Here is a 7,813-nt window from a genome sequence, read left to right as displayed (position 1 = left end):
AGAGGAGGTTGTATCTGTATACATTTATGCATTTTGAAAAGTTTTCATGCACCGATATAAGAGCCACCACAAGGAAAGACTTGCTAATGCTTTTCTGTTTATGACTGCACAGGCCTGCTTGTAAGAATTGCCATTGTTTGACATTCCCAGATTTGCCAATGCTTGGAGGTTTTGCAAAAAGATTTTCATTCATAAGTGAATTACCAGAAGCCAGTGGAACCCCATGCCCAGCTAGCCTGTTTACTGCCTATTCAAGCCCCTTTTCGTCAGCATAAACAGAGCTAATCGCTCTATATCCTCTGTATATTGTTTCTTAATATGAATGAAGCGAAGCAGGCTAACCAGTAGTCATTCAGATTATTGTCTAACGTAAACTTTGAGTGGGCTTTGAAGGGTTTGGCTTTGCAAGCTGTGAACAGAGCTGAGTAATGAAAACAAGAATCCATATTGTTAACACAGAGCGATAAATATTCTTCAGGCATTAGGAAATAGGTACGCTTGTGACATGCAAATTTGATCTGACACGTTGCTATTTACTGTCAGCTGAGAAAGGAAAAGAAATGGAAAGGAAAAGGCAATTGACATATGGCCGCTAAATGTTGAATAAGCTAACCCCATCATCCAAAATAAATAAAACCTGCTGGGTTTTTTTGGGGTTTTTTTGCAGCGTTTAAAATACTTGAGTGTGTATCTGCAATCAAATGAAGAAGGGAACGGTAAGAAATATTTGACCATTTTTGTTCTGCCAAAAAAAGATGTGGGTAACATTTGTTTTTTATTTTCCTTTTATTAAATCACTCTTCGAAACCGCTTGCAAAGTTTAAGTTTATACAGTGACAATTAGTTTATGGTGTTTCTGAAGTGGATTTAGATTTGAGTGATAAAATTACAGGCCAAAATTACAACCATGGTGGAAAATACTGGTTTGTGTTTGGCTTTGCATACCACAACTGAAAGATCACCAAGTATTGCCCATAAGCAGGAGGAAGTCACGATAATAGCAGGCGCGTTTCTAACACACAAGCTAGATTCCAGAACATGCCACAATAGATTTGTATAAAGCAGACAGGGAATAGCTTAGCTTCCTTTCATTAATGGCAGGAGGTGGGGAGGAGAAGATCTGCATTTAAAGCTGGCAGGTTAGGCAGAGGGAACTGTAGTTCTGAAACTGGATTGGCTACATTCTTGCAATGAAAAACGGGCATATACCGAGCAAATACAACTCAGCCAAATATAACCAAAGGCACCTCTTTTTTGGGGGGGCAAGATTTTAGACTGAGATTGAAAGAAAGGCTGACCTTAAAATTTGTAGGGCATAATTCAGTTAAAGCCACTGGAGGCTGATTTCTGTTGGATTTTGGTTGGATCTGGTCAGGTGTAAGGCAAGGAGGCTGGCAGTAGGTGGTGCCAGAGCAGTCACCTAATTCTGCTGACTTCTACAAAAGCAACACTGAGGCTAAGGAAGAAGAAGAAGAGTTTGGATTTGATATCCCGCTTTTCACTACCCGAAGGAGTCTCAAAGTGACTAACATTCTCCTTCCCCTTCCTCCCCCACAACAAACACTCTGTGAGGTGAGTGGGGCTGAGAGACTTCAAAGAAGTGTGACTAGCCCAAGGTCACCCAGCAGCTGCATGTGGAGGAGCGGAGACGCGAACCCGGTTCACCAGATTACGAGTCTACCACTCTTAACTACTACACCACAGTGGCTCTAAGGAGGAGGAAGTAAGAAGACAGGCAGGTGGGGCGTAGTTAAAAATAGAATTTGCTTGGCGGGACACTGCACCAACTGGTCAAAGCTAAGCATTTTTAGTCCTGCTGACCTCAGCAGAAGTGGTATACAGCCTGATCCTATGTGAGTTTACTTGGAAGTGGCATCCCTGAGTTCAATGAATCGTAAGAACATAAGAAGAGCCCTGATGGATCAGACCAAAGGCCTATCTAGTCCACCATCTTGTTTCCGACTGTGTCCAGTCAAATGCCACTGGAAAACAAACAAGCAGGTTATATGAGTTTGATTGCCTCTCCCATTATTGTTCTCTAGCATTGCATCTTCAGAAAGAAATATTGCCTCTGAACCTAGAGCCATCATGACTAATAGCAGTCATGATGGCAGACATCTAGGAATCAATGTGTCAAATATTCATTTTCTTACATTTATATTCCACTTTTCTTCCATCATGGAACTCAAGATAATGTCCATGTGGTTCCCAGGTGGTCTCCCACCCTGGCATTAACCAGATCCAGTTCTGATTATTGTCAGCAAGGTGGTGTCCCCATATGCCTTCAAGACTGGGAACCTACTAATGGTGGAAGCAGTGTGTAAATCCCTAAAAATCAGGGACTAGAATAACTGAATAATTATCTTTCCTCACATGAGACTAGCTCCACTGCAGCTCACTTTTAGATGAGTAAGGAAGACAGTTTTATTTCAGCTGTATTCATTCATTCTGTGGCAGTCTGCTCTCCACTGATTTTAAAATATAGAAGCATGTTCATTCTTGGAGTTAAAGATGTACCAAAAAAAAAAAAAATCTAAAATATTCCTCAGCAGGTTGCACACTCCATTGTGCCTTAGTGTTCAAGTGCTTTAGAGATAAGATGCATCCATTTCCCGCTCAGGCAGTTAAAGGCATGGATGATTGAGTGACTGATTGATTTGATTTGTCAGACACACCTGTAACCTGAAAAAACCCAACCCTCTTGTCTCTATTCAGGCCCACATGAGCCGAGTTGAACTTCCTGTTTAATTGCAATTCAGCAGTTTCATGCTCAAGTCTCCCTGTGTTTAAGATCAGTGGTGGAGTGTCTTTGTAGACTAGATGTCACGAGCTCAATCGTAACAAGCTACTGCTATGTGCAAGTTTTGCTTCTGGGAGACTGCAATGAGGCATTTTCTCTCACACTGTGCATTGGTGTGTGTACTTTCCTCCCAGTTCCCTTCCCTTCCTTGAAACTGGTTGCCAGTGAGTCCAGGTGGAGCAGAAAACAGGGTGCTTATTAAGCCCCACTAAGATTACATGAGCCTGTCTCGCACTAATGCTTGTGGATGGTCCTATTTTCCAAGAATCTGTCTACTTTAAATCTAGACATAGTTATTAGGGTTGAAATGTAGTTATTAGGGACCTGGAACTAGTTGCTTTGGGAAGCTGTGGGATTTCCCTCCATAGAGATTTTTTATTTTTGTAATGTGGGGACGGAGGGGGTTGGTGGAGAACGTTGGATAAACATCTGCCAAGGATGATTTACATCTAGAAAACTCTGCAGAATGCAGCATTTGGACTTTATGCCTTGGAGGTTGCAGTGTACACTTTCTTTCTTTTTTTAAAAAAAAGATAGTTCATGCTAATGGAACTGTAGGAAACCAAACGCAGTGTTGCCATGAGGATATCGCTCTCCAAAGATGGAATGTGTTTGACCAAGAGATGCTTTGTCTGTTTTTTTTGTTGTTGTTTTTTAAATCTTTAAAATTTATCACCTTTGCATGGTGGTATCACTTCCTTGGGCTAGACCTCTGAGTGGAAGTCAAGGGCCTTGTAAGACTAAGTGGGGAGGGCATGGGACCACCCAGAGAATGGCAGATGACGATAGAAGTGCCAAGCAGACAAATATCAGCGTCATGGGACATTGCATTGGCCTAGAGGTCCTAAACTGTACGTATTCCAATATTAGTGTTTTTTCACTCTTGGAAGCACAAGCCCCAGCTCTTTTTTAGGGTGGGAGAAACCACTGCCCCAATGAATACCACCCCCATTGTTCGGGCTCTCAATGGAAGGCTCATAACGATTAGTGTCTGGTGATGCAGTTATGATGCAGAGAGCGGAAGGGGAAAGGGAGGGAGGGAGAGACTTTCTTGCCCCCTGTTGCACAATGCTAGAACTTAAAGCACCGAATGGAATAGATTGACAGTACAGTCAGGACAGACAAATGGAGGTACCTATTATTATTATTAGCTGTCAACTTAGGAAATGATGAAAAAATTCAAGCACTGTACAGATACCAGGCATTCTTACACAACATATTCTTAACAGATGAGGTACACTGCCCCCAAACATGATGGCTTAGGTGGCTTTAAAAATGGGATTACACAAATTCACAGAGGAGTCTGCCAAAGGCAATTAACCTACAATAGCTCAGATGGAACCTCCAAGTTCAGGAGCAGTATATCTCTGGATTACCAGCCTCTGGACAGCAACAGCAGGAGAGGGCTGCTTGCATGCTTCCCAGAGGTATCTGACTGACCACAGTGAGGAGCAGGCTGCTGGATTAGATAGGCCTTGAGTCAGACCCAGTGGGGCGCTTTTTATGTGGCTCATCAATATTACATCCACTTGCAAGAACCGAAGAAGGCGTATGCATTTGACGTTTGTGCACTTTTCTACATACAAGCCAAATTAAGGTGGTGTTTTCTTTCACTGAGGTATCATCCACATATCTTCCTATATACATAAAAATGCAAGGTGTCATCACACTGTACAGTTCCCATGGCTGGTGATAGGTGGCCACACCAAATCCAGCCTGAATAATGGCCAGCTAGTCCTGGTGAACTGTTTAACGCAGAGAGTGTGTGCATTTTGCACAGCTGTTTTGCAGAGTAGGTATTATGTTGCGGTATCTAGTAATTTTCACACACACACACACACACACACACACACACACACACACACACTGTCAAGTCAATGAAGTTAGCTTATTAACTTTGACATTTCAAAAATACGTTAGAAAGAACCCCCCCCAAAAAAGGTATCTGTATACATTTTCATGCAGTCTTACATCCTTCCCAACTTTTCCTCTTTCTTTCTTACCTTTCCCTATCACTTTTCTGCTCCAAATGATCCTGAAATGCAATCTTGCTGTGTTTACATTTGTTTTCCAGAAGGGGGTATCTCATTTTCACAAAAGTATCTCCCACTTGAAGCCTTCCTATTCCAAAGGCGCTGAACTCCAAGGCCCCCCTAGGGTTATTTGAGTCACTCAACCTATGAAAGAACAAGTATGGAAGAAATTCACGTGTGATGGTCCACAGGTATGTTTGTTTTCTTGGATGCATGTCCATCTGGGCCTGCGCTGGATCAGATTATCACTCCCAAACTGGCTTCATGCTGATTGCTAATTTGCAAGATGTTTATGTGCTGTACTGAAGTGAAGCAAATGTAATGAGGTTGGGGCATAATTGCCGGAGAGAACCTGTGATTGCTAGATACAAACCAGTTACTGAGAGTTGGGAGGAAGGCTTTACAGTGGCAAAAGAGTATTGGTGCCCCGGGGGGAACTGATGCTTTGGATAGATTTGCACACTCTTTTCTTGCCTTCTTCTGATGGCTATCACAGAGGGCACAGGTGTAAAACCTCTGGACCCAGGACTGAATGTGGCCCTCCAGACCACTCTCTCTGGCCCTCAGGTTTGGCTCTAGGCCACACCCCATGCTCCAAGCCACACCCTTCACCATCCCTGCTCCACACCCCTTTTGAGTGCTTATACCGGGCTGGAATATGTGGTTGAATTGTGATGATGCCTCTTGTTTGCCTGGATGGAGTTGGAGGTGTGTGTGTGGCTGAAAAGTTGCCTGTGGGGCAAAAGGCAAGGGTCACATCCACTGTTTGATTTACTTGTTGCCTCTGGCTCAGCCAATCACAAGCCTCTGGTCCCTAAAAAGTTGCCTGCAGGGGATCTCAAGCTTAATAAAGTTTCCTTGCCCCTTGATGCAGTGGAGGGGAGAGACTTAGTTGGGCGAGGCTTCCTTCCACCTGCCTTGCTCCACCCTCTGGTCTCCACTTCTCAATTTGTATTGTATTATATTATGTACTGTGGCCTGCCGTTGTTTTATTGATTCTAGTTTAGAAATTATTTATTGTAACTGTTGAGTGGATTTCTGTTTTATATGTTGATATTATTACTATTTTATACTATTCTAATGATTGTTGAATGTTACTTTTTGATGTAGGTTGCTTATTTTAAAGTTATGTTTTATTATCACATTTTTGTATTGCATTAGATTGTTATAAGATGTACATTTATTCAGCTTGTAAACCGCCTTGAGTATTGTAAGATAGAAAGACAGTATACAAATTAAAAACGATAATGATGATCCCAGCAGAGCTTGGTTGCCCAAAGGTGATCTGGGGAAAGTGCAAGGTCCAGATAGAGGGTGACATGTGATCTCCAGGCCTAAGGTTCACCACCCCACAAACTGGCCCAACTGGATTGCTCTTTCCCTTCTCTTTATTATAAGGAAAGCAAGTGGAAGAGGCTAGGAAGGTACCTTATACCAGGCTGGATCTCACCCATCCAATTCAGTATTGTCTGCTGGCTGGCAATAGCTCTCTAAGTCTCAAGCAAGGCTCTTCCACATCACCTTCTGCCTGATCCTTGTAAAGGAAGATTCATGATAGAATCAGTGAGTGATGCTCCGCCCCCCACCCACAATGTATGGCCCTGCCTAAATAGTTAGATCCTGGTTTGGGGGAACACTCAAGAGAGTGAGGTCATCCCTTTCCACATTTTTCCATCTCACCATTTGGTATCTGCTCTGCCCCACTCTTTGCCTTCCCACTTCATTATTCACTGGCAAATTTTACCGCCTTGAAGTCAGAGGTCAAAGAAGAATATGGGTTGGCTGAAGGTTGCATTTTGCAAGCAAGCCAGCAAGCCGCAGAGTGAATGTTTGTGCCACTCTCTGCAGTGGACTGATTGGCAGCTCCCTGTCCTGTCTGACAGCTGTCCTTCTGGGGTGCTGGTTCTATTTGGTATACGTTTCCTTTCAACCCTTTATTTTAAACAGATTCCTTGTATTGTTAAAACTTGGTAAAGCATTATGAGCTGGAAAAGAACCAGAGAGGAAAAGTTTCAGTATTTTCTCTTCCTACTGCCCTTTTTATGCTGAGCCAGCTTCTGCTCCAGGCCATATTCACACCATGCATTGAAAGCATAACAATGCCACTTTAAACAGTCATGGCTTCCCCAAAATAATTATGGGAGCTGTAGTTTGTTCAGGGTGCTGAGAGTTGTTAGGAGGGTCCTATTTCCCTCGCAGAGCTACAGTTCCCAGAATTCCGTATGAAGAGGGATTGATTGTTTAACGACCGTCTGGGAATTGTATCTCTGGGAGGTGAACAGGTTCTCTTAACAACTCTAAGGCTTTAATGAACTACAGCTCCCAGAATTATTTGGGAGAAGCTGTGGCTGTTTAAAGTGGTATAATAGTGCTTTAAATGTATACCGTGAATGTAGCTTGATTTGGATTAAACACACACTGATGCAAACTTTTTCAAAGATACGCTTTTTGTTTTTCTGTGATTGGGGCCTTGTAATTTCCATACTGCAACATGCTTGATAGCTACTCTGATGAGGGATGTGCTATAATACAATAAATACCATAAATGGTAAGTCCTATAGCCATTTCAGAGATGTTGAGTGATGGCCCAGACAGCAGGTGGCACTGTGGCTACCAGAAAGCCAACCTCCACTCCCCCACCCCCCAAGGGACCAAATAGAAAGCAAGTAATGAAAGGGAGATGGTGGGGGAAATCAAATTCTGTAGCCTCACAGATTCAATTTGTAATCCACTAAACATTTTCAAAATTTGAAATCATCCATTAAAAAAAGAAATCCTGAACCATTCAGATTCCAAAATCTGAACTGTGGTTTTCAGTGAGGAAGCAAAGAATGCTGTAAGGTGTATCATATGTGTTGAAGCAGAAAGAGAAGAACAGGAAGATTATGCCTCCCATCTTCTGGAACTTCTTTGAGTCTACCGGTGAACTTAAAAGAGTCTTCTAGTATAAGCCTGCTGACACCAAAAATGTTTCCAAATA

General features: G+C 42.7%; 1 long non-coding RNA gene across 1 annotated transcript; it reads left to right on the top strand.

The window, feature by feature from the left end:
* Positions 1-670: 670 nt before the first annotated feature.
* LOC117051293 lies at positions 671-6,374 on the top strand. The gene is made up of 3 exons (XR_004427172.1): positions 671-716; positions 4,875-5,024; positions 6,232-6,374. It is a non-coding gene; the product is annotated as an uncharacterized LOC117051293 (long non-coding RNA).
* The last annotated feature ends 1,439 nt before the right edge of the window (positions 6,375-7,813 follow it).

Source organism: Lacerta agilis, chromosome 8 (assembly GCF_009819535.1).
Source record: "Lacerta agilis isolate rLacAgi1 chromosome 8, rLacAgi1.pri, whole genome shotgun sequence".
NCBI lineage: Eukaryota > Metazoa > Chordata > Lepidosauria > Squamata > Lacertidae > Lacerta > Lacerta agilis.
Note: the sequence above shows the minus strand (reverse complement) of the source record. Positions and strands in the feature narration are given on the sequence as shown.